The sequence below is a fragment of the Panthera pardus genome, unplaced genomic scaffold (assembly GCF_024362965.1).
Source record: "Panthera pardus isolate Hobbes unplaced genomic scaffold, ASM2436296v1 HiC_scaffold_17, whole genome shotgun sequence".
Taxonomy (NCBI): Eukaryota; Metazoa; Chordata; class Mammalia; order Carnivora; family Felidae; genus Panthera; species Panthera pardus.
This window is the reverse complement of record NW_026526732.1, coordinates 78,836,976-78,863,931: the sequence shown is the minus strand read 5'-3', so window position 1 is coordinate 78,863,931 and position 26,956 is coordinate 78,836,976.

Sequence of the window (26,956 nt, the reverse complement as noted above, 5' to 3'; positions counted from 1 at the left end):
GCCCCTGACTAGCTGAGCCACTGCTCATCTTTGGCTGTTTCCTAGTCAATAAAATCAAGTGATCAGAGTGTATCTTCCATTTTGATAAAAAAAGTTTTGATAAAAACACTCCACAAGAGTTTTTCCTATGGAGTTTCTCCTAACACCTATTTGGGTTTATCACACTGATCATTTAAACCGATTGACCTGGGGCACCTGAGTAGCTCAGTCAGCTAGCTAAAAGTGGGACTTCTACTCAGGTCATGATCTCACAGTTCATGAGTTGGTGCCCTGTTTCCTGCTCTCTGCTGTCAGCTCAGAGTCCACTTTGGATCCTCTCTCTCTCTCTCTCTCTCTCTCTCTCTCAGCCTCTCCCCTGCTCATGTGTGCTATCATTCTTTCTCTCTCTCTCTGAAAAAAAATAAAAATAAAAGAATTAAACTAATTGCCCAATCCGTTCGGGCCACTAATTAATTACCAGATAATCAGTATGTTTGTGTTGAGTATATTGACTAGCGTATGAACAGTCCAGTCAGAGGTGTAGGCAGATGGGTTATCTGTGGTAACATGTAGGAGATGTTTCTGAGATATATGACCTTAGTCGTAAATCCAGATTTCTATGGGAGGAATCATTCAAATTACCTGTTTTGCAATAACCTTGGAGTTCTTTGGTTATAGTCAACAAATTAATACCTAATCCAATTAACTGTCACCTTAGGAGATGGGCCCCCTCTTGATTCTCTCACTGAGCTTGGTAGCTACTGACCAACTTCTGAGAAGCCTCAACATTTTGAGCACAAAAGAAACACAGGCAGCTAGATGTCAACATTATTGATAGACTAGAAGTACCTACGTCAAGATGCATTTCATCCTTGAAATTGGAATTGCAGTTTTAATACTTAGAGAAGCCAACATTTTCAAGCAAGCCATCTTTCTTTTAAATAAGACAGTAATAGTTTTCACACCAGAGGATTATGCTAACAAATAGCACTAGCATCTCACTTATCAACGCTTACTGGTTTGATGTGTTGTTTAATATTTTATGACTGCTTTGCTGCTTTGTCCTGATCTTGTAGAATTCTTATTCTACACAATACTATTAAAATTAGCTAATGTTTATTGAGTGCTTACTACCATTACATGCTAGGCACACAGCTTAGTGCTCTGTGAACACTATCACACTTGATTTTCTCAACAACTCCTTGAGGTCATGCTCTTGTCTCTCACATTAAAGAGTGAAGAGGCTGCGACAGGGAGCAAAGGAGACACACAACTGGATACTGATTTGAACAAAAGAGTTGTAAGTCTGATCTCAGAACTCAGGTTCTTAACCAAGATATTTTACTGCTTTTACCAACATCACCTTATACTAATAACAGAGGTGATATTAAGTTGGAGGAAAAGAAGCATTTATAGCATTCTGCATATTTTGTTCCTGCTTTCTCTTGGGTCAGACATGGCTATTGGCAGAAATTTTCAAATCTCTTTCCAGGTTTTACTTCTCCTAACCAGAAATATGGAATAAGGAGAAATGAAAAATAACTCTTTAAAGTTGGCTAAATATTTCAAAATGGGAAAATGAGTTTATTATTGGTTGGAAGTTGTGGCAAAAGGAAAAAAAGTTTAATGCAAAGCACTTTGTGTTTTCATATAATGAAGGAATGATGGAGCCTAAAGTGGTCTGATGTTTTATGAAGCTTGAACTGGGCCAGACTGTGCACTCGCTGGACTGTCTTTCCCAGCACAGAGGATTCCCTTCATCCCACTGTGGACACTTGGCAGCCAAGAGCTGGAAGTAAAAAGGCAACTGGATTGCAATTGTAAAAAGCTACAATCATACAAACCTTGTTTCTAAAATTTCATAGCAGTGATACATAAGCAATAACAGGCTGAGCTGTAGTGAAAACTTTTCTTGTCATGAAATTCAAACTTTATTTATTTAAAAAAGTGTTTATTTATTTTTTATTTTATTTTTTTATTTTTTTTTTTATATTTATTTTTTAGAGAGAGAGAGAGAGTGCGAGAGTGAGAGGAGAGGGGCCGAGAGAGAGGGAGACAGAGAATCCCAAGCAGGCTCTGCCTTGTCAGCACAGAGCCCGACATGGGGCTCAATCCCACAAACTGTGAGATCATGACCTGAGCTGCAATCAAGGGTTGGACGCCCCTTGACTAAGGTGCCCCTTGGAATTCATACTTTAAAAAGAACAAAGACAAATTTAAACTTGTTCCTGTCCTATTCATTACCTTTTTTTCCTCTTTGACAAGTAGTATCCTTGGAAACATAATTTGTGGGCCAGTAAAACTGATTTTTGACTTCATTGATTTTAGACTCCTCTAATTTTTTTTTTGTAGTTTCAAGTTTTTATTTAAATTCTATTTAGTTAAGGGGCGCATGGGTGGCTCAGTCAGTTAAGCATCTGGCTTCGGCTCCGGTCATGATCTCACGGTTTGTGAGTTTGAGCCCTGCGTAGGTCTCTGTGCTGACAGCTCGGAGCCTGGCGCCTGCTTCAAAATGTGTGTCTCCCTGTCTCTCTGCCCCTCCCCCACTTGTGCTCTGTCTTTGTCTCTCTTCTCAAAAATAAATAAAATTAAAAAAAAAAATTTTAAATTCTCTTTATTAGTTTTGATGTAGAATTTAGTTATTTATCACTTAGAGCACCCAGTGCTCATCACAAGTGCCCTCTTTAATACTCATCACCCATTTAACCCATCCCTCTGCCCACCTCCCTTCCAGCAACCCTCAGTTTGTACTTTATAGTTAAGAGTCTGTTTCTTGAGTTTTCTCTCCCTTTTCCCCCCTGTGTTCATGTATTTTGTTTCTTAAATTCCACATATGAGTGAAATCATACGGTATTTGTCTTTCTCTGACTTATTTCACTTAGCATTATACTCTCTAGCTCCATCCATGCCATTGCGATTGGCATGATTTTATTCTTCTTGATGACTGAGTAATATTCCATTGTATGTATATATATATATATATATATATATATATATATATATATATACCACATCTTCTTTATCCATTCATCAGCTGATGGGCATTTGGGCTCTTTCCATACTTTGGCTATTGTTGATAGTGCTGCTATAAACATTGGGGTGCAGGTGCCCCACTGAATCAGCATTTTTCTGTCCTTTGGATAAATACCTAATAGTGCAATTTCTGGGTCATAGAGTAGTTCTATTTTTAACTTTCTGGGGAACCTCCATACTGTCTTCCACAGTGGCTACACCAGTTTTCATTCCCACCAACAGTATAAGAGAGTTCCCCTTTCTCTGCATCCTCACCAACATCTGTTGTTTCCTGTGTTCTTCATTTTAGCCATTCTGGCAGGTGTGAGATGATAACTTCATTGCATAACATGATGATTTGTATTTCCCTGATGATGAGTGATATTGAGCATCTTTTTGTGTGATTGTTAGCCATCTGTGTCTTCTTTGGAAAAATGTCTATTCACGTTTTCTGCCCATTTTTAACTGGATTATTTGTTTTTTGGATGTAAACATGACTGGAAAGAAAGAGCTATTTAAAAGTCTCCTTTTTTCCCCAATTGGGAAAAGTACTTTGTTCTTCTATTAATGATAACCAATGCAAGTAGCAGATAGTATAGGAAAGATAGGCAAAACAGTTGTACTCAATATTAGATGTGTGTGTATCTTGAATTCCATGATAAATTGAACTTGATTTTGCCTGCTTCTGTACTCTTAGAAGTTAATTAAGAAACATTAGGAAAACTGAGCTGTGAGTCTGGCTTAGAGAAATGTGCTGAGATACTCATGGAAAAATAGACTCAAGGTTATGTTTTAGTTTTCACATTGCCTTACGGGAATGTGGAGAGGAAGTCACTGATTTTCAGTCTTTGAAGGAAACTGAGCTACTTCCATGAGATACTATTGAAAGGATTGGATTTAAATACAATCTTAGAAGGAAAGGCGAAAGGGTTACTAACATGAAAGAAGTATTAGTGGAGTGAAGGCATGGATTATTAGTTTTGCTTTCCATTATTCATCCTATCAACCATTTAACAAGCATTCCATGCCTACTATATACTAAGCTGTGTTTTCTGTGTTGGAGAACTTTAAAAGTCACAAAAAAGAAAGTTTCTGCCCTCATGGAGCTTACATTCTAGAAGGAGACGGTAGTGAAATCTTTCATAGTATTTACTACAGTACCTTCTGAAGTTTCAGCAGGTCAATGGAATTGAATTGGATTAGGCCTAGGTAACTTCACGGTGTCTCTACTCTACTATTCTCTATTTGGGGTATCTTTGTGTTTCCATCAACACTAGAATGTAGTAGAAATATTATGAGGGAGGTATAGTTTGACAGAGAATATTCATTATTAGAATTTTTATCATTGTAAAGCCAATCCATCTTGAGATATAAAACAACACGCAAAGCCAACATCAGTATAAAAGATTTAAAACCATGTCCCATGTTCTCCAGCCTTACTGTGCCAGGTGTGGCCCGTGAACCAGCAGGATTATCACCACCTGAGAGCTTATTAGAAATGCATATTCTGAGGCCCGACCCCAGACCTACTAAACTGGGATCTGCATTTTACCATGGTCTCCATAATAAAGCTGTTCTTTAGTCCTGACTGTAGTTGTACATGGAAAGACTTTTCCCGCATTCAGAAATAGCTGTTTGCTTAAGCTCAGCTTTAAAAAAAAAACAACCTCTAAATTGGTTCTGAATTCAGAAAAACAACTGGGGTTTTACATTTTATCTCTACTTGCTGTCAAAACATATTTTGACTGAATTTTTTCACTTTTCAAATAATTGTTTTTGTGTCACATAAATGTGGCTAGTGCATAACAAGGCATTAATATTTTCTCAGGTGAAAATGTCATGTTACTCAAAGGTTTTCTTGTTTTCGTTTTTTGTCTTTTACTCTGTTCAGATACTTAAGACATGATTTTTAGGGAAACATATAAAACAGAGTGTGTGTGTGTGTGTGTGTGTGTGTGTGTGTGTGTGTGTGTGTTGGTTTAAGAGAGAAAGTACTCTGTCTTGATAAAGCAACAAAAGCAAATAGGATTAGATCCACATCTGATTTGAAAAAAAGACATGTTACCTTCTGTGGGGTCCAGGTACATATTTCCAGAGTGGGTTCTGGTTTTGGAGCTGTCCAGTGCTTGTCCACGTGTACAGGGAGGTTAGACAACCTTCCAGAAGGCATGGAATCAAGAATTTTCAAAGTGTTTTACCCCCAAAATATTGTTCTAGCTGTTTAGTGTCTGTGTGAGTTGGTAAAATGAAGCCAACCAAAAGCCACATTTTTGTTAAGCAGGATGGTATCAAACCCACTAGCTTCTATTTCATTCTTACATGATTTACTTGTTTTCCATCTGCAGTGCTTTCTCCATATGTCACTAATTCTCATGCTTCAAAGTTCAGTTCTAGTCTCATCTCCTCCTGAAATCATTCCAATTTGCAGTCTCATCCCGATCTCTTACTTCTCTAAGTCCTTTTGCACCTGGGGCACAACTGACATTAACATTTTATTGTCCACTGTTTTTTCGTCAGTTATTCCCTAGGTCTACCTTCTTCTCTAAACTAACTGTTAAAGTCATTTAGGGTAGATTTGAGGTCTTAACAGTATTGCCATTCCTAGTGCTTCCTATGGGCTCAGAACATATTAACTGCTTAGGAACAAGTTGTTGATTAAACCAGTTTACCCCACTGCTTACAGAATGAAACCCAGGAGAGTTAGCTTTTTCTTGGGCACAGAGAAGGTTTATTAAAACTAGGTAAAGGGTTATGGAAAATAGAAGTAAAAGACGATGATAGAAAAGAGTTGAGAGTGTTTGCAGTCAAGCTTCATGAGCTTCACAGACTCGCCTAAAGCTAACTCTTGGTGCCAACTTCGCTTACCCAAATGTGCCAAGGTGAAGGCCTGTGAAGGGTGGGTGAATGAGGTAACTGAAGATTAAACCAGGATCTGGAACCATTATCTTGGCTTATGTTTCTGGCAGTAGCATACTCCCTGCCGTAGAGGTAATCACAGTACAGTTATTAGAGACCATGGCAGATCCCTAGTTTCTAGACTAAAGGCTTAATTGATCTTCTGTTGGCCCGGGTACCTCCGAAAGACACCTAGATTAGTTCGCATTATCTGCTCTTGGATTATGAAGAAGAAAGTTGTTGCCAACCAGAAATATCACCACTTTCTTGTACATAGTCTTAATCCCTGAAATCCAGCTGTGTGCATTCATCACATTCAGTTGTTGTGGTATTGGGGTTGGATGAAGCTGTTTCATCTGTGTGTACTCTGGGGGCATTGGTATAACCTGGAACACCATGGGAAGCCTGCTGAAATCCTGGTTTGTGAACTCAAGTGGTTCTATTTTTCATGTCTCTTCTCATGTATTGTAATACATTTGTTAGGTCCTGGCCCATTAGTATCTGTTGGCACTAGGAATATTTGTTTTTTGTTGTTGTTTGTTTTGTTTTTGCTAGTTATCATGCAGGAGGGATCATTTTTTCCACTTCCCTAATGTATAAAACTCACCCAGAAAAACTTAGAGGCTTTAATTACTTCACTTATTTCCTTTATTAGAGACCAGAAAAATGACAAATGTCTGTTCTGAGGGATGGTATTTATAGTTCATTACATGTCATGCTTCATTTGCTATATCCATGCTGACGTACGTGTGTTGATAGTTACTTTTGCATTCTTGCTATGTCTTGTGTAAAAGGGTGCAGATGTCTCCTTACATTTTTAATTGCATTATAACAAAACACGGATTTTTCCATTATGGTTCATATATAAAATGTCACTAAAATAACAAAAATTGAATGATTACTCTGTTTTTAAGGTTTTAATTGGTTTTTGAAGGTTTAATTGGTGGCTTAATATGATCTGCAAATACACAAGTATCTTTCAGTTAGAGAATATTTGCTCAGGCAGGAGTCTCTTCCTTTATTGATTCTGTAAATGCCCAAATAATTTTGATTGCCAATACCATTAACCACATCACTTTGCTCGTCACAATCCTGCATTGCTTTCTCTTCCAGACCTCCATCTTTTTACTTTTGATTTCTGTATCCTAATGTAAGTCATCTTGGTCAGTGGAAAAAACATAATTACTCATTCTTAAAGTTAAACTAATCATTTGAAATAAAGGCATATGTAGTATAGGCATCATGAATATAGGACCATATGGCATATTTTGTCAGTGAATGGCATTTACTTATTTTCAAACTCAGATATGAAGATTGGACATTTTCTGAACATCTTTTATGGGTCAGGTGTTGTATTGGGGCCTTACATACATGACCTTGCTTAAAGTTCAACCCGAGGTAAGTGGTCTTATCATCATTCTACAGATGCAAGCAAAATAGGGTTTCAGAGAGAGAGAAAAAAGAGAGTCAATGCTTATTTCAGTTACCTGACTGATAAGAGTTGAAGCTTGGATTTAACCCCAAATCTGTGTAACGTCATCTTGCCTTCCTAGTGAGAAACAGAAAGAATAGAAAAGTCACCCTCCAACGTGACTATGACCCATTAATGCCTTCAGAAAATGGTTCGATGGGAAACTCACTAACCCAGGTCCTGCTTCCATGGTTTTTGTACTCGGATACCTGTGTTGGTGAAGCAGAGGTTGAAATAGCTCTGATCATTCTCCAGTTGAATTTCTGGCTATCACACAATTTAGAAAAGACAAATTGTTCACTCTGACTGCTGTGGTACATAAATATCTACCATTTGGCTGTCACCTGACTTGAGCAAATTTTTAATGGGCTAAGGGCTAAGAAAATAAATTTATTGGAAGTAGAACTCTAATAATAATCTGAGGAGACCACATTTAAAAGAGTCACTATGCTGATTGTGTCAATAGACATCAGGAATGAAAGGGTAGGATGTAGAAGTGGCAATGGTAGCCAGAGCTGTGCTAGAAAAAAGGGGGCCCACTAAAGAACATCTTTGTCTACCACTTTGTGGAAATTAGTCATTTTCACTTACAGAGTGTAAAACACTTAAGATTGGAGGAAAACAGTGTTAGCATGATGGCTGAAGTCACTCAGTGAAAAGAGCAGAGACTTTTTAATCTGTTAGACTCCCGTGTTAATTACCCATTAACAATGGCCATTAACCATTTATAAGACTTTTGGAAAACTCTTCAGTTCCTTTGAAATTGGGACATCCATCTGTTAGGGTTGTGGATTTGTATTAAAATTTTGAGCACCTGTATAGTATGTGTTCAATAAATGTTTGTTCCATTTCCTTAACAGCACATTAGTATGATAACTCCTTGCTTTGTTTCCTAGAGTATGCATTTTTTTATGTTGCTTTGAGTCACCAAAGTTTTGTGAAATGTCACAATTAAGTTCCAAATTTATTTTCTTCCCTTGGTTTTTATGTGAAATTTTCCTGATGTCCCACTGAGCAAGTCCCAGTGTGATATCTACATTCTTTTAGAAAATCAAGCTGTTTTGCTGCTATATGCATTCTCCTTGGGAATTAGGTGTCTTCAGAACAAATTTAGAAGACTTTGCTGTGGATACTACAGGCATAGGAAAACAGCTCTCTGATCCATAGGCAAGTCATTCAGTTATTTTGAACAGAATTTTTAAAATCAACATTAGTTACAGACATTAGCATATAGTAAAACATTACTACACATATTTAGGAGCTATTGAACTAGGTATATTTTATTGTAGATTTTTTTGAACAAGGTATATTTTAAGTAAAGATACACATTTAGAATCAAAACTGATTCTGTGGTCAGTAAGAATCTCCTCAGGGGTGCCTGGGTGACTCAGTCAATTAAGTGTTCAACTTTGGCTCAGGTGATGATCTCAGGGTTTGTGAGTTTGAGCCCCACATCAAGGTTCTCTGCTGTCAGCACAGAGCCTGCCTCAGATCCTGTCCCCATCTCTCTCTGTCCCCTCCCCACTCACATTCTCTTTCTCTTTCTCTTTCTCTTTCTCTTTCTCTTTCTCTTTCTCTCTGTCTCTCTCAAAAATACATAAACAATAAAAAAAAAAGAATCTCTGTGAGTGGGTCATCTTCATCAAGGGAGTCTACTATGACATAGTAAAAGCAGCAGAGGGCTTTGGAAGAAAAAACTTGGGCTTGAGTGGCTTCTTATGAAATAGTTGAGTACCTTTAGTTTAGACACCTACCTGCCTTTTTTTTTTAATGTTGATTCAAGTCAGTTAACATATAGTGTAGTATTGTTTTCTGGAGTAGAATTTAGTGATTCATCACTTACATATAACACCCAGTGCTACCCTTCTATAAGCCTTGGTTCGTCATCTATAAAATGGTGATGATTAAAATTCCAACTGTGTTACCAGCTGTGAGACAAAATAAATAATAAAATATTTACATAGAAAAGTTTAATATTAAGATTTGTTATCATTATTACCACCCCCAAACCAAAGTATCATGAATCTTGATGAATCAAGGAAATGGTGACATCAAGGTAGGCTGAAAGGGAAAAGGGAAACGTAATCCAAAATGGATTTTAAAACACAATAAATCAATTCCAGCATTGTGGGTTATCTTATTTCATTCCTAGTGGGAGAACTTGCCTGGGTAATAAAGCTGATTAGCTGATTCACACTGATGGTGACAGGAACCAAGCCTTGGGACTGGGCTGATGGGGAGCTAGATTAAGAGCCTCTTCTCACCTAATCTGCCCCTCCCTTACATCCTTTTAACAAGGGCATCTGCAAGGATGGTTCAGAACCTTTCAGCTGTTAGGCGATGACATTTAGTGCTAACTAACCCCTACCTAATTACTAGGTCATACTTGCAAGGTGAGTTCTCTTAAGTCCTTACCCTAGTTTGTCTGCTGTTATTCAGAAACTGGTTAGTAGGGTTAAGTGTTGACCCCCTCTTCCTAATGTAAAACAGACCACAGTTTTTATGGAAACCCTGCTTGGATAAAAATATAATTCCAATAATGAATTCACTTTTACATACAACTCCTTAAGGTCATTTGGAAGTCTTAACTTCCTTTGCCCACAGAGAACGTGCGCTGGGAGGATGAGTTTATAACTATAATGACACAGGAATGTGGTAGAAGGGCTGGCATTCAGAGGTTCAACAGACTTCATCTCATTGTCAGTGAAATTGCTGTACAAGGACAGCTATGAGGAAGATATTTGTCAAAGGTTTTGAAAGGGCAATCACAAATTGCCGATGAAAGTAGATGAAGCTATGAAAGAGATTTATGAAGACTGATTTAAAATTGAATAGTGTTATGAGACACTTTTGGAATTCCACAGCGTGGCTGGTGCCAGGAGAGAAGGGATGAGAGAGGGTAGAACGCTGAATCCTGTTTGCCAGCAGACACATTAGGCCCTGCAGCTCAGATCTCAGCTGTAAAATTCACTGCACTCTGGGCATAGTGGTTGAGGGAAATGCCTGTGGTTTTCCCAGCCTGCCTCTCTCAGCGGGCTTTGAGTGCAAGTCACCTCAAAGGCTGTAAGAAACCAAAAGGAATGGGAGAAGGAAAAGCTAATAATTGAAACAAAATAGAAATAGCAATGAACTGTTAGTTGAAAAAAGTTTTTAGTATGCTGTGAATCATCTTACCCTGATACCTCCTAAGGAAGGTGGTATGATTTTTTAAAACGTAAACGTGATTGGTTTATCTCCTCATAGGAGATCGAATACAAAGTTGTTGGAAGTACATATTTGGCGGCAATCCGTGAATGAATATTTACCATTTTATAAATCATGAGAAATATTTTAATAAGGTTTAAGAATGAAGTTAGCAGGAGGAATTGCAACTGGGATATCAATCTCACAATGAGACATGACATTGTTCAACTTTCCATGAATCTGGTTTCTAGGCTATGACCTTTTGCTGGTTCCTTCATTAGTTCATCTCTAAGAATTAGAATGTGAACATCTCATTTTATACTTCCTGAGGCATGCTGTGCAGAATGTTAATGATCAAAACCAGAAACAGAGCAACCTTTAAAACTGATGTTTTCATTGCCACATTTAACATCTAGGGAAGTAGAAGTAAAACAATGGAAAAGAGATTTGGTTGTTGCAATTTCTTGGTGGTTGTAAAAAAACAAAGGAAGGGAAATAAAGTCCATGACTTATGGTCATTTTTCTGTTAGGACTTAGGCAAACCAAACTGTGCTTATGTCACAGATTAGTATCGTTGCCTCCCATCCACTGTTGCTCCTGCCCATTTAGGCTTCGTTCTGACCCTTCTCTGTATACTTTTGAGCCTTTAAAGGTCTTTCCTCATCTGTCCCGACCACTTCCACATATACTATCCATCTTCATGGAACAGAGTAGCTTAGCTGTTAGTGCCACTTTTGTTCTCTTAAGCACAAAGGAGATCACATTTCTGCTCTCCTATGTTGCTGCACCTATCACTTTGTGGTACCTAAGAGCAGAAGTGATATATCTGGGATAGACCATTTTAAATTTCTTATTTATTTTTAAATGATTATTTATTATTTTGAGGGATTGGGGGCAGAGGGGCAGAGAGAGAGGGAGAAAGAGAATCCTAAGCAGGGATGTTCGACGTGGGGCTCATGTTGGACCTGAGTGGGAATCAAGAGTTGGACGCTTAACCGACTGACCCATCCAGGCACCCCATGAACTCCTTTCTGTTGTTACTCAACTTTTCCATCTTTTATGTTTCCAAGAAAAATATGCTCATTTGAATTAATTAAACTTAATAAATAATGTAATGAAGAAGTAAATTGCAACCTCATGATGACCATTTTTTATCTTATTTTTATTTATTTTGAGAGAGAGACAGCACAAGTGAGGGAGGGGCAGAGAGAGAGAGAGAGAGAGAGAGAGAGAGAGAGAGAGAGAGAGAGAATCCCAGGCAGGTTCCGTGTGGTCAGCACAGAGCCTGATACAGGGCTTGAACTCAGGAAACCATGAGATCATGACCTGAGCTAAAACCAAGAGTCAGATGCTCAACCAACTGAGCCACCCAGGTGCCAATCATGATGACTATTTTTAAATTTATAGCTAGATTTTATAAATGTGCATTCATGCTTCAAGCAAATTGTAGTAGTCTTAATATACATGGAGACAAAGGCTACCAAAAATTCAGAGTTTAAGGAATATTTAAAATTAATGTCCAGCCCCATACTGCTCTTTTTTGTGCTAAAGTCATTTTTTAAAGTATAACTTTTTACTCTTGTATTTCTATGACAGATACAATTATATCTTCCTAAAAATTATCTAAATGATCTACTATTTTGGTGACCTTTTAAATACTGTGCTTTAACAATAATGCATACACAAGGGAAAAATTCAAAGTGCAAAATGATAAACAACAAATAGTAAATCTTTCCTATCTCAGACCACCAGTGCCACAGTCTCCCTCCCCAGATGAATCTAATATGACAAGTTTTTATGTATCTCTAGAAAGATACATGTCTACATATCTGTGATAGTCAGAATAATGCCACCCCAAAGATATTCACATCTTAATCTCCAAAACCCAATGAATATGTTACCTTAAATGGGAAAAGGGACTTAATGGATGTGATTAATTTAAGAATTATGAGGTGAGGATATTATTCTGGATCATACAGTTCTGTGTAATCACAAGGGTCCCTATTTTATAAGAGGGAGATAGGAGAGTCAGAGCAGAGACATATTTGAAGATGTTATGCTGCTGGCTTTAAAGATGGGGAGATGGGCCATGAGCCAAAAAAGCAGCCTCTGGAAGCTGGAGAAAGTAAGGAAGGGAGGAAAGTATGGAACTCCCTCTTAAAACATACAGAAGGATGTAACCCACCCAACACCTTGATTTTAGACTAGTGAAACCCATTTTGGTTTAGTGACCCTCAGAATAAATTCATGCTATTTTAAGCCACTACATTTGGGGAAATTTGTTACAGCAACATTAGAAAACTAGCAAATCTATTTCTCTATTGATATATTTATATATCAGCATTTCTCCCTTCTTCACAAATCAGAATATATTATACTCACTTATGATTTTATTATAGTCCTATCAGCTCAAATAGGTATACTCTTTCTTTTTAAGAGTTGTGTACTATTTTGATAATATAAGGTTGTAACATATTTTTTAATAAAAGTTTATTTTGAGAGAGAGCCAGAGAGCGAGCGCATGCATGCACAGGCATGAGTGGACGAGGGGCAGAGAGAGAGGGAGAGAAAGAATTCCAAGCAGGCTCCATGCTCTCAGCACAGATGTGGACAGAACCCTGAGCCCAAACTCACAAACTGTGAGAACATAACCTGTGAGCAGAAACCAAGAGCCAGAGACTCAACTAGCTGAGCCACCCAGGTGTCCTGTAATATATTTTTTATAACCAGTTCTCTGTTCTGTTGATGGATATTTAGTTTGTCTCCATTCTTTTTCTTAAACAAGTAGTGCTACATTTAATATCTACATAATATTTTAAAAATTGTTATATTACATTTTAGATTGAGAGAGTAGTGTAGCACATCACATATACTTATTGTCTCACTTCAACATTTATTAACCCATAGCCAATCTTGTTTCTTTTATAAACCACTCTAACCTTAACCACTGTTTCTGGAGTCCTTAGATGAAACTTTCAGACAGCATATCATTCCATCAGTACATATATTAGAATGTAATTTGAAAGCATAAGGAATCTTGCTTATAAGATTTTGTATACTTTTGAGCATATACTTAGTATATATTTTAGATATAAAAATGAACTCTGGAAAGAATGCTATTTTCAATTTCATAACTTATTTCAACATGGCATATGCTAAATAATGCCCTGCTCACCTTACCCACTGTACCCCAATATACCAAACTTATTTTGATAGCTTTATCACATAATTAACCCTTGGGTTCCCAGAAAGTGAGTTAAAAGGTTTCAAAATAAGGGGCATGTGGGTGGCTTAGTCCGTTAAGCGTCCGACTTTTCAGGTCATTATCTCACGGTTGGTGAGTTAGAGCCCATGTTGGGCTCTGTGTGGACAGCTCAGAGCCTGGAGCCTGCTTTGGATTCTGTGTCTCTGTGTGACCCTGTGTGTTCCCTGTGTGACCTCTGACGTCCCCGACTTGCACTGGGTCTGTTTGTCTCTCTCAAAAATAAACAAACATTAACAAAATTAAAAAAAAAATTCAAAATAAGTTTTATGATATATTCACCTTGGTATTTAAATCCATATAAAGTTTAGAAAACATTAACTGTTTATTAAGTTAATTATTAATTTTAGGATAGTTTTGTGGATGGGAGGCAAGGTCACTGCATATCTTTTCAATTTTTTTCTTATAAATGGAACTGGGCTTCTCCAAAGGTGGTTTCCAATACCAGCAGGCTCAAAATCATTTGAAAATTCAAAAGTTGAACAGCTTCAGTTCATTTGAAACTTGTCAGAATATTTTCCCCAGATTAGAATTGTGATTTTTAAAAAGTCTCATTTGCCTGAATAACAAAGGTTCTTATGAGGTATCTTTCTATGGGAAGGATTTTTCTTTTTTCTTTTTTTTTTTTTTAAATTTTTTAAAGGTTTATTTATTTATTTTTTTTATTTATTTTTTTTTATTTTTTTTTTATTTTTTAATATATGAAATTTACTGTCAAATTGGTTTCCATACAACACCCAGTGCTCATCCCAAAAGGTGCCCTCCTCAATACCCATCACCCACCCTGTCCTCCCTCCCACCCTGCCCTCCCTCCCACCCCCCATCAACCCTCAGTTTGTTCTCAGTTTTTTAACAGTCTCTAATGCTTTGGCTCTCTCCCACTCTAACCTCTTTTTTTTTTTTTTTTCCTTGGGAAGGATTTTTCTATCCATCCACTTAAATGAGAATTGAAAGGTAAAGTCTGTAAATGACATTAGAGCCTCAGTGTATAATCTCCTTTCTCCATATCCTTTTTCTCTGTTTCCAGAATTCATGAGTTTCAGGATTTGTCTTTATTTTGCATGATGGGTAACTACATGTGATTGCTCTCAGATCTGAAACATGCTAGTAAAGTTCACTGGGGGGTTCTCCAGAATCTTATAGCATTTGTAGAAGTAAGAAATAATTTCAAAGTAAATAATTTTATTAATAATCCTTTTAGCCAGAGAATTTCAGTATATTTCTGGCTTGGACTCAAGCAGAGGCATTAAAACCATTCAGTAATCTATAGGGACTGAGTTATTATTTTTGCTTTTGCATTGACTCCACCCACACATGAATTTTTGTGACATTTTCTGTAAAACACATCCATACAATTCACCTAGAGAAATGTCTCTGGAATATTTACAAACATATGTTCACATTTTATTTAACTCAAAATATGGATCACACTACATTTATTTAACATATAAATATATATACATAGATGTCTTCTTGGCATGTCATAAACATTGTTTCTAGTCATCTACATGAGCCCAGCCAAGAGTTTGAAGTTTTACTTGCTCTTTAAATCACACATATGCTCACTGGGTATTTTTCCTTATTTCCACATATGTGTGCATTTGGGAAGAGTTGTGTGGTTAAAAATTGCTTTCTTCCGTGAGTGTGTGTAGACAAAGGCCACAGTGACTCATATCAGAAACAACTCCTTTTTATTTCTCTCTTTGGTTGCCAGAGTCTGCAAGCTTTACAAATTAACCTGGCCCACAGGTGGGATCTTTCGTGATATGCAACCATGAAAGAGCTGATCAATTCCCAGAACCTTACACCATCCACCAAGCTATGTGGTTACATAGTTAAAAAAAATTAATTATACTTATTTGAATTGCTTCGTTGACTAAATTTCTCAGGATGGGTCTAAGATAAATTTTACCCATAGTGGTTCCTGTCACGTATTGCATAGCACTGGAGAGAAGTCCTACACTACATTGAGGCTTCTAGCCACTTAAAACCCAAGCTCCCCTTTTTTCTTGAGAAAGCGGTATTTTTGAAAACCAAATAGAACAACTTCTGTTAATCCTAAAATAAAATCGTCAGAAATAGAAAAAAATGCTTTAGATGTTAAAAGGCAAAAAAATTTGAATGTGTCTTGGAAATAATTAAAGGTGATTAAAGGAAGTGTTGTGTCACATTTACATTTATTGAAAATAAGTTTTAAAAAAAGCTAAAAGAAGAAAATAAGCTGTTTTCCCATGTAATACATGGTACCTCTATTAATTTGTATGATTAATTAATCAGAATCCGTGTGTCCCTTAGAGATCTATAGCAGTAGGAATGTAAGGTAATTCACTTTGGGTCAAATTCTACGTATAAATCTATTTCTCAAAACGAATCATTTACTCATTGGTGTATTGATTCAACTAGTATGTATTGAGTGACTGCTGGAGACAGACAACTTACCTAGAAAATATACATATGTTACTTCTAACCCTCTGTCATTATCTCCATTTTAAAGATGAGGACTTTAAGCTCAGATAGATAAAGTGCTGAGTCAGGATCTCATAGCTGGGCGACAGTAGAACTGTGTGCAAGCGGAGGATTCCTGACTCTGTCCAGTGTGTTATTCACTATGGCATTGAAACTTCTAATCCTGCAGAGTAAAATGAGTGCTATGCTAGAGTTACAGGTCAAGTGCTTTAGAAATGTGGGGAATTAATCATGTCTGAGGGAGTAGGAAAGGCCAGATAGATATTAGGCTGAAAATGGTTGACCCAGTCACTCATATATTTTGCTAAGGAGTTTGCATTTTGTTCATTAGGCTATGGGGAACCATTAACAGATTTTTAAAGAAGCATAAGGCATGAATCAAGAGTGTGTGAAGAGAATAACTTTAGCAGCAATGAGAATTAAAAACTAGAGCAATGTTTATTATCCCAGCTTTTTTGATTGCTCATGAACCCACTACATGTTTATTGTTCATTAATTATATTATTAAAGTATTATAGTACTAAGATTATGTGTCTTATAAAACTATATAAAGCAAAGAAAAATGAAGTAAGATTCCATTCTTGATTCTTTTAAATTTTATTATTAGCAGTAAAATAGTTTTGCTTCCTAATATAAAATTAAGATAGTGATAAAATGTTACTACTGTATATATAATGTATGTATGTTTTTATTGAGAACAATGTGATTGAATATATTTCTTAAAAACACCCCAATAACCCTGTAGTCTACACTCTGATATAGAGCTGTCTGAAGTGCTGGCCTAAGTTCAGTTTGTTTTGATGTTTTAATTCCGCTGCTACCATAGTTGCTACAATATTTATTCAATTTTCATGATTTTATTCAACTTTCATAATATTTATTCACTTTTAAATCTTGCCCTCCAATTATTGCAAGTTTTGTATTGAAATTTGGCTGGGAAATTTATATTTTCCCTGATATCAGGCAGAGGTTGCAGACTAATTGGAAGCTGTAGGATTTTCAATTAAAAACAAATTTTTAATGTTTATTTATTTTTAAGAGAGAGACAGAGTGCGAGTAGGGGAGGGGCAGAGAGAGAGGGAGACACAGAATCCGAAGCAGGCTCCAGGCTCTGAGCTGTCAGCACAGAGCCGGATGCAGGGCTCGAACTCACAAACCGTGAGATCATGACCTGAGCTGAAGTCGGACGCCCAACCAACTGAGCCACCCAGGCACCCCTAACATTCATTTTTGAGAGATAGAGAGACAGAGTGTGAGTGGGGGAGGGGCAGAGAGGAGACAGAATCAGAAGCAGGATCCAGGCTCTGACCTGTCAGCACAGAGCCCAACCCAGGGCTCAAACTCAAGAGCTGTGAGATCATGACCTGAGCTGAAGTCGGACGCTTAACTGACTGAGCCACCCAGGTGCATGGATTGTCAATTTTTAATAAATCAACTCTATACCCACTGAAACTGTAAAAATTCTTAGTAAGTGCAAAATGTATATTTGAGTTTTTAAATGTATGGATAAGAATTTTTATAGCCACTAGTATTACCATTGAGGGAACGTTACATAATCACATTAGATGTGATTACTTCATCATGTTTCTACCTCAGAATGTGGCTGCTTCAGTGCATCAATGCAGCAGTTTTCTTCTCGGTGCTTGGGTTTGCATTTTTAGTGTTAATTTTCAATTTACTGTTTTATTTCACTTTATTTATTTTTGATGTGGAAATCTTTGTATCACTATTCAGGGATGACCAGTCTGATTAAAACGGAATATCATCAAAACCTGACTTTTACTGGCTTTTTGAGGCAGTATGTTGAAAGGATCATCACTGTCAACTCCCACACATGTAGAATGCCCTCTTCCCTCAGGATAATTGCCATATAAGAGGAAACAGCTGGCATCTTTCAGCAGTGTCTGCTAATACTGACTTACCTATGAGGAATTTTAACTAGTCTATACAGAACTTATTTTTTTCCAGGCACTGTTTTATGTTAACCAATCCTCACGGCTTTTCTCTAGGAGAAAAGTACTAGTATAATAAATAGAAAGAGTTAGGGATCTCTGGAAAAAAGAAAAAATGAGACGCAGTTTTCTTGACATGAGAAGTCATTTTAGGTCTCTGATCACGGTGTGATCTCTACCAGACTGGCACTACTTGCCCAGGGAACATTCTTGAGTTATCTCTGCAAGATTTCAACCCCTTGGAGCACTCAAATACCTGACTAGTTGGCTTGTGGCCCTGGTGACTTTGATCAACTAAGATCTGGAGTCCATCACCTTAGGGATGACTTTGGCCCCAATCACATGCTGAATTCCCCATTGCACAAGCCCCTTCATGAATGTGTATGCATCCTTAGCTTAAAGCTTCCGCAGTTATTTTTTTCCAGGAGACACTACTTTGAGATTTATCCCCTGTGTTCTACTTTACTTGTTGCAGGTAAAATCCTTCCTTTTCTGATTCTTTGGCTTGGTTATTGTCTTTTGGCTCGACACCCACCAAGAGGCGAACCCAGTTTCAGGTAATATATATTAACTTCCTATTTTATATGAAGAAATGTGTTCTTTCTTATTTTATGTGAATTAAATTTTAAGGATAAAAATAAGTATAAAAAGGAGATCTAATATTTCTTCCAGTGCTCTAGGCGATCCACCTCTTAGCCCCAGGGGTGGGAGGGGAGGGGTGTGGGCCTCACTTTGAAGACTTCTAGATTAAATATGTGAGAGAAGGTGGATCACAAGGTCGTGGCAATAGGCAAGTGCAAAGCAGTGCTTGTGAACGAAGATAAGGGAGGTGGAGTCATACGGAAGTAGGAGTTATAGAATTTATCACTCTTAGACATCAACTTCAGCTAATACAGAAGAAACTATGAGCAGCTTTAGTGCAAAGGCAGATCCCCAACAGCTCCAGAATTGGTGAAGTATAACCTTTCCAGTTCCTTCTAAGCCATGCGTGATTCTTTCATTCTTTCCCAGTTCAAGCGATTGGATTTTTCACTTTCCAATTTGTTGCTCAGTTGGTAACTGAATCAATACCTCTCTTGGCCACACCCAGTGGTAGCAGAGGATGGCTGAGAATGGCCACCACTTTGATTTTGGTGAAATGATTTATGTGATCTTTTGAGGCACAGCAGGATAACGAGGAATGTCAGCTGTTCTGATTGTTCTGTTTCATATATGGATCTAATGACATGGTCAATGGTACTTGGACACATTCTGAACCTGCAGATCAGCTTGTGCCCACAAAATATCAGACAAATAATTTTCAAGTGAAAAACTGAGACACCTATCTAGATATTTATTTGAGTGATACTAAACAGCTGGATTACTTGCTTTAGCTTAATAACTAACTTTCTAACTTTCTTGGTTAAATCAAGAGGAAGGGAATCCATGCTTCTCCAGCGTTTACTTTATTGGTGTTGTATTCGATAAGGTTCTCTAGGAAACCAGAACCAGTGTACATATATATATATATATATATATATATATATATATATATGTGTGTGTGTGTGTAAGAGTATATACATATATATATGTACATATATATGTATATACATACATATGTATATATATGTGTGTATATATATATACTCTTACACACATATATATATGAGTAAATATATATATATACTCTTACATATATATATATATATATATGTAAGAGTAAATATATATGAATAGTCTTACATATATCTGTATATAGATAGGTATAGACTTATTATTAGGAATTGGCTCACATAATTATGGAGGCTGAGAAGTCCCACAAACTGTGGTCTACAAGCTTGCAGACCCAGGAAAGTTGGTATTCTAGTGGTGTGATTTAGTCTCAGTCTGAAGGTCTGAAAACCAGGGAAGCCAGTGGTGTACCTCCCAATCCAAGGTCCCAGCTCAATCAGTGAGGAAGAAAAACAAAAAAAAATTCCTCTTTTCTCCACCCTCTATTCTATTCAGACACTCAATTGATTGGATGAGGCCCCCTCACATTGAGGGAGGGCAATCTACTTTAATGAGTCCACTAATTCAAATGCCAACCTCATCTGGAAACACCCTCACATCCAGAGATAATGTTGAATCTGGGCATCTCACAGTCAAGTTTACACTTAAAATTAGCTATTGCAGGTGTCCTCACAATTTCTGTCTCTGGATTAGTTAGTATTTCTGCCTGATTCTAAATGGAAAATATTTTCAATGCAAAATATCTGAAAAACAAAGAATGAAATAAACTATTGATAATTTCATCATCCAGAGACTACCACAATTAACATTTTGTTATAGGTCTTTTCAGCTGTGTATCTATTTAAGGGATTTTTTTTTGACATGCTATTTTGTAACCTGGTTTTTACTCCTCAGTTATCTTTTTGCCATTTTCTCATGTCAAAAATATGCTTCTACATCAGATTTTTTCCTCTATAGTATTGCCATATTGTGATTTATAATAAGAAATATATATATTTGGTCTTTGTCCTTGTTTCTGGAACAGAGCTTGTAAAACTCTTGGACTTTCCTGAGTGATGAAAGTCATAAAGTTGTCTTCGCTTATGTTAATGAAATGACTTTGGGAGCACATCTGAGGGTGGGGCTAATTGACAGTGAAGTCAACCATCTGACTAGAGTATTTATTGTAACTTTCAGAACCAACCCCCCTGACCTCTGGGGAGGAGAGAAGCTATGGAGGTTGAATCATTTTCCAATGGCTAATGATTTAATCAGTTATGCCTATGTAATGAAACCTCTGAAAACCCAAAAGGACAGGGTTCAGAGAGCTTTCAGGTTGGTGAATATGTGGTGATTTGGGGAGATTGGTGCACCTGGCGAGGGCATGGAAGCTCCTTGCTCTTTCCCTATACCTTGTCCCATACATTTCTTCCTGTTAGAAGATTGATAGCTGTTAGATAGATAGCTGTTCCTGAGTTACATCCTTTTCTACTAAACCAGTAATCTAGTAAGTAAAATATTCCTCTGACTTCTGTGAACTGCTCTAGCAAATTAATTGAATCTAAGGAGGGGTGTTTTGGAATCTCTGATCTACAGCTGGTCAGCCAGAAGCACAGGTGATAACCTGGATTTGTGATTGATGTCTGAGGTGGGAGTGGAGGGCAGTCCCTTAACCTGTGGAATCTGAAGCTATCTTCAGGTAAATAGTGTCAGAATTGAGTTGAATTGTAGGACACCCAGCTGGTGTCCCAGAGGATTATGAGAGTGAAATTTGGTGTTCAGAACCCCTTTTAAGTATATATGAGCCTGGATATGTTTGCCTCTTTTCAGTTCGTATTTTGTTTTATAAATGAGTTTTCAAGGGTTTTAATAAATATGTGTTATGTATACAATTGTCTTTGCCAAACTGAAACATGTACATGTACATCATCCTTGTTTAAATGTGTAAGATTTTGATTATTGATGGGACAAGATTTTTTTACTTACCTAATGGTCATTTGTGTTTCTTTTTCTTTTAAAATTACTTTTGGCCATTTTTCTTTGAAGGTATTTCTGTTTTTCTAAGCACTTTGTATTTATCAAGAATATCAGCCTCCCCACTTCCAGCTATCTATTTTATGAATCTTTTGTCCTTAGCTTGTCAGCTTCCTTTTAATGTTTTTATTGTGTTCTTTAAGCATAAAACTTTAAATTTTTATAAAGTGAATCAGCTGATCTTTTTATTTTTATTTTGTTTTTTAAAGTCTTTTCTCTTTCCTAATCATATACCTATTTACCTGTCTTTTCTTTATTTTTTGAAACATAGTTTTAATTTTTAAAATCAGCTTTTTAAACCATTACAGTTTTTTGGCAAGTTATATAGAGACTATATTTTTTTCTATATTATAAGCCCTTACTCTAGCACCATTTATTAAAGAGACTTCCTGATTCCTTAGGATATGTGCTTTTATATATAATTCTATTTTCAACATGTCTTTTATTTCATTGTGTATTTATTAACCATAGTAATTATTTTATTTTTATTTCATGCTATACTTTAAAATCTGAAAGTGCTAACACTCTCCTGCTCATTTATACCCCAACATTTCTTTATTTTGTTTATTTATTTTTCTAATAAACTTTAGAATCAACTCAATACATACCAAAAAATTCCATTTTGACATTTATTGGAATTATATTGGATAACCATAGAAAATCAATATGTAGAGAATCAACATTATTTACAATATTGAGTGTTACAAATAATGACCATAATTTGGTTCAACACTTATTCAAATATTTTGCACATCTTTCAGTAAAATTTTAGACTTTTACTTTTTTAAGCATTCCTTAAAATTAATATTTTTCCCAGCATTTTATATTAATATTTTATATTTTCTTTATATTTAAATTAGTGTTTTATTATTTTATTTTCTAAATAGCAATTGCTTACATATGAAAAAATTGTTTATTTTTGCTTATTTTCTGGTAGTCATCCACTTAATTACTTTTTTTAGCAAGTCTAGTAATTTTTATGTTGATTGTTTGGAATTTTTTTGATAAATAATTCTGTCATATTAATAATATGATGCTTTTATTTCCTAATTTCCAATAGTTAATACTTATTGTATTTCAATGCAGAAATAGTAATGGTTAAATATTCTTGAATTATTTTTTCTCTAGTGACTGTGTTATATGCCAAATCCACAATAGAAAATGAGATTAAGCCTTAATTCATAGAAAGGACTGTGTGTTTTAAAAGTGTGTATCCCAAACTAATTTCAGTTATAATCTAATATCACCTTAAGTGTTATAGATGTACATAAAGCAAGGACTCAAATCCAATGTAATTGTTTTTTAATACTAGGGATAGTCTGCGCCTGCTTATTTTGAATGTACATATTTGAGCACCACTCGCAAATCCTTTTTACTATAAGTTTGACTTACTTTGGTTATAAAGGTTCTGTTTCAGAAGATTTTGCTCTCTTATGACTCCTTTTTATGTGAAGGTCCACTAGGAGACCTGTAATGGGACTACTTTTTTTCCCCTTCAGATCATCAACATAGTGACATAGCTTTAACCTCACACTGGCTATGTATATCAGCCTGTACTGTTAGCCTCCTGGTACATACAGTTTTGAAAGTGCCTGTTTTGTAGTCTGAAGATAGAAGGATAAATAGATCTTGCTTTCTGGAATATGTGTGAGCCCCCCAGATGTGGCATTAAATATATTTCTCTAATATTATTCAAATTTCTCATCATTTCTTTGTAAAGTTAGAAATAATTTTCAACTGAAAATACCCATACTTTAGAATGCCATGGAGTTTAAACACACAACTAATGTGATTAAGTGCGAACTTATTGGAGCAAATCGGAAATTGGCTAATGGAGCCCTGGGAGGGAGCATTGTTTATTCTGGCCATGATGTCTGCTTGTATATAACCCACAGGATTGGTAAACCTAGTCTAGCCTGTCTATGAGAAGTTTGCCTTTGTTTCTCTGAATGATCTAGCTTAAGAACTTACGCAGGGGAGATTCATTCATTCTCTCCTTTGCCTGGTGATGACCAGGCAAAATCATGGGGAGCTGATGAAGATGCCTTCTGGAGAGATGTCAGTCTCTATCCCGCCTTGATAATAGCACGAAGATGGTATTAGGAGAAATTGGGGTGGAGGGGACCTATATTATTCCCCCAAATGACACGGGCTTCTTTGTTCTTTCTTCTGAGATGTCCATGATGCCACCACTTTATTCATTATCTTGAGCAATCTGCACTTGCCTCCAAAATAACAATTGTCATGTTGCAGTGTAGTTGTTTGTTAATGTGCTCTTTCCTCATGACACCAGCTATTGTCAAAGATGATGTTGGAGTTACAGTAGGGCTGCATTTAGCAATAAAGAGGTAAAGCAATATAATTTACTCTATGGTTTCTCAAATATACCCAATGATCAAAATCATCTGGAATGGTTATTAAGTATACAGATTATCAGGTCTCTATCCTTGAAGTTTTAGTGAGAAAGCCAGTGTTGGTTGCCCAGAAATTTGTATTTTAAATAGGCATGCTTCTGGTGCCTGCTAATGTTTGAGAACCAATGATATAGGCTATAATAAAGAGAAAATGAATGTTTCTTTTCTTCTTTCAATATCTATTCTTTGCTTCTTTTTTTGTATCAATAGAACCCACAGTGATAAAGATTGTATGTGTGACTAGATATGGCCAATGTGATATGTGTGGAATTGACATGTACAACTTCCTGGTGGTGTCATAAGGAGACAAGCGGTGCTCCTCTTCCAGCCCTGCCTTCTTCTTGCTGCATGGGATGAGGACAAGGGGACATCCCATCACAGACTGCACAGATGAACACCACACTCTAGGCTTGGGGGCATGGCAAGATAGAGGGAGCCCAGGTCCCTGGATCTTGTGGAGCAAAGCCCTTTCGTATGAGATAGAACTACATTTCTGACTAGCTATTTCAGATCTCTGTTATATTAATCACACTTATATCTTAAATAATATAACATATGATAAAATACTAAAAAAAGTAGCATGATAAAAATATAAATTAATATAGGAAGAAAACATAAAATTACTTAATTTTAATTAAAAGTAAAAGTAGAAGCCAGAACCTTAAGTCATAAAGTTATTTACATAAACTGGTTGTCTCTGAGACATCCGTTTGGTTTTCAGGTTACTAGGAGGCGGGAGTTAAAAGGTATATATGATTAGGTATGCTTTCTCCAATATCGTGAAGTAAAGCTCTGCTTATCCCTTAACTCTGAAATAGTTTTTCAAGTGTTGCTATATATGGGGAGCACTGAGATACGTGCTGGAAAGAGAGCTTAGTGACTACTCACAGCAACTGTGTTAAAGGTTTCACAGTGTAGTTTCTTGGTGTTCTCCTTAATAACAATCATCAAAGTCATTAATGTCTTGGAATCAATATAGTATAGTATAATAACAAAGATTTCTGATGCTCAGGATTGATTTAAATATAAAATGTAGCATTATTACAACACTAGTCTTTACATGTTTTTTTAAGCATCAGAATCCTTCCTTTCTTTTCCAATGAAATCTCTGGTAGAATCCCAATATGTAAAACCAAACTCCCTTCTGGCACCTGGGTGGCTCAGTTGGTTAAGCGTCGTATGTCGATGATCTCATGGTCCGTGAATTCGAGCCCCACGTCTGGCTCTGAGCTGTCAGCACAGAGCCTGGAGCCTGCTTCAGATTCTGTCTCCCTCTCACTCTGTGCCCCTCCCCCACTCTCACTCTGTGTGTCTTTCTCTATCAAAAATAAATAAACATTAAAAAAACATTTTAAACCAAACTCCCTTAATATATGTGGGAGTAAGAGACTCTGAAATCTGCCACTTCAGTCTGCCCTTGTTCTTGAAACCCAAATGTAGAATTCTAAAACACAAGGTAGAAATCCTTGATTTACAGGAATGGGTGGGTGCCTGTGTATGCTTCCGACCATATGCTGTAAGTATCACTTTCCTTCAGATGGACTTTGATAAGATCTGGACAGCTGACCATCTGAGATTATATTCCTTGGCAAAACCCCTGCATTTATATAGATTATGAAGACTGGCAACAGAAAATTCCAAAAAAATATGAAATATTTAGAGAGCCTCTGGTGTATTTTTCTGATTTTTATAGGAATATGGACTCTGGTTTCTTGGTGATTTAATTTAAAGTGATAATTTGTTGGCCAGAATAGATTGGTTTAATCCTACCCTCTGAATTAACTTAAGAACTTGAATTTACTCATTAAAATTTTTAAACATCTGCCAGGCTGGAAAAAACAGAGGCATATATGAAAAGAAGTGCTGGAACAGTGAAAAGGAAAATGGAAAATTAATTCGGAGGATTTGGAATTGTTCTAAAGTAAAACTCATTTTTTAGATGGAAACACTTAATGAAGCTAACAAGATTTTTAAGGAGTGATTTCTTGATTGATCCCAGATTTTGGAGATCTTCATTCCAAATCTCTGTCTGAGGTAGTTTTTAAAACCATGGAAATAGAGTTGGTAGCTTAGTAACTAATACTGCTTTGGAGATTAACATTTTCAACCAGGGCACCTTTGTATTCAAAGGCATATAGAATCTACAAAAAAAATGCAGCTTGAAATTCAAAGCAGACATTTGGCTTGCTATCTTGGGTTAATTAAGGATAACGGGGAATGAAGACATCATTAGAATTTTGTCACTTAAGAGTTTGTTTTGCTACAGTGAAGATAATATTGTTTCACAGGACCATGATAAAGGCTACATGTGCAGAATTTATTTTGAAGATTCCTGAATAATTATTTTGCATACAGTCTTCACAGAATCTAATCACTCAAATTTTGAGTCATAGAGAAGCAGAACTTGAAAACTGATGGCCCACACTTTATTCTAGTATATAGATTTGTGTGTGTGTGTGCGTGTGTGCATGTGTGTGTGTGTGTGTGTGTGTGTGTGTGTGTGTGCATAGAGTAGGCACAAGTTTTTAAAAAATTGACTTTGGATCCCTTTTTGCGATAGCTTATACCATCTCTTTGGCTCATCACTGGGCACCACTGTTTCTACTCTCTTTAACACTTAACGCCCTGCGTTACAGTAATATTAATTTTCTTGGCTCTGAGGCAATTTTTATTTGCAAAGTTATAACCCCTCAGGCTGATTACTGCCTCTAGCATTCGAAGGGAAGTTGAGTTGGCCTACACTTAGTCTTTTGACTCTTCCTAGATGTGAGTAGTCCCTTTATGTAGTGGGTTTGAGGCAGTTGTATGCCATAGCAAT